Genomic DNA, 1,691 nt, shown 5'->3' with positions numbered 1-1,691 from the left:
GAATGTTTTTGGAATACGAGTATTCGTTCCTCCGATAATATTCGAAAGATGGAATGATGATTATGGGAACCTCTGGTAGAACATGTCTGGCAGGTTTAAACCCTAGTACACTCCCTTTGGGTGGTTCTTAACCGAGACTTCATGCTCGTGACTCTCAGCAAACCCGTGATTCGTGGTTGAGTCGTTCAGACAACCTTAATATCAATGGAACCTGGGCGTTGATCAGGTATAAAACCTAAATCCCCCAAAAAGGATGGTTGATATTAAGGATGTTCGAGCCGGTTCATGTACCGTTAATATCAATGGAACTTGGGTGTCGATAAGGTGAAAACCTAAATCCACCAAAATGGATGATTGATATTAGGGATACAATGAGCTTTCCCATGACCTTTGTTTGGTGGGACTTGCTTGATCCTTGAGTGTGATTGTTGCATTCATGCATTCATGCATTCATCTGCATCCATATCATCAGATAAAAAGAAAATTTTCAAAGAACTCAAAGGAGTTTATTTGCAGAAATTTTCAAACATGAAAAAACCGGAAAAAAATTTCACCTGATATATCTGATGAGATATTCTCATATATGATCAAAATGCTTAAATATTTCAAGGTTTGCAAATAAAACCCTCGAGTTCCTTTGAAATAAAAAACAAGCATATGCACAAACACTTCATGCATCATTTGCATAAGCGGGTGTTTTGTTCCGGTCTCCCGTCCTGTAGTCTGACCCTGCGATCTTCATTTATTTTGAGACGCACTTCGCCGGTACTATACCAGAGCCAACTCTGCCAGATTTATGGACCGTTTTGAGCAAGAGAGTTGTGAACTCAAGGGGGAAGTTGCCAGACCAAGTGCTTTTGATGGATTTATTCCTGGCTAACAAATCCCGGGTTGGCATTGGCTATTCGTCTGGGGCATTCAATGAGCAAGGTCTGTTCACGAGTGGAGGTTTCATCCATGATGATCAGCCTGAGGAGGAAGTTGTTGCTATCTTGGAAGAGGATGCAGAAGACGTGAACAACTTCGTTATTCCTGGTGGTGTCTGCCATAATTGGGTCGCTGTAGATGTTCCTACAGTCATCCATAGATCAGAGTAATTGTTCACTTTGTTTAAAACCCTTCTCCCATGCCAAAAGGAGAAGTGATGACATTGTTGGCAAAGCATATATACAATGATGTTTTCATTCAATTAATGCATTGTTAAACATTTGTTTTTCCTTTGTTTTCACTTTTTGCTTTTGCATGAAATCAGTGATCACAAAAAACCCATAAAAAACAAGAATAAAAGCAATCCTTTTCATCTGCATAATGTTTTGTTTGTTTAAATTCTAAAAGTTTTTCATTAACCAAAATCATTATGCAGGTTGATCCTAAAACCCATTGAACATAATGATCCAACGCCATCTCCCAATTTTGAATTCCCTGTATTTGAGGCAGAGGAAGATGACGTTGAGGGGATTCCTGATGAGATTACCCGTCTCCTTGAGCACGAAGAGAAGATCATTCAGCCGCATCTCGAAGACTTGGAAACAGTCAACTTGGGGTCTGAGGATTGTGTTCGTCTGGTGAAGATTGGGGCACTTCTTGAAGAGTCTGTCAAGGAAGATTTGATCAATTTGCTACGAGAATATTCAGATATCTTTGCTTGGTCCTATGAAGACATGCCGGGTTTAGATACAGATATTGTGCAA

Source organism: Lathyrus oleraceus, chromosome 2 (genome assembly GCF_024323335.1).
Source record: "Lathyrus oleraceus cultivar Zhongwan6 chromosome 2, CAAS_Psat_ZW6_1.0, whole genome shotgun sequence".
Lineage (NCBI taxonomy): Eukaryota > Viridiplantae > Streptophyta > Magnoliopsida > Fabales > Fabaceae > Lathyrus > Lathyrus oleraceus.
This window is presented reverse-complemented; position numbering follows the sequence as displayed.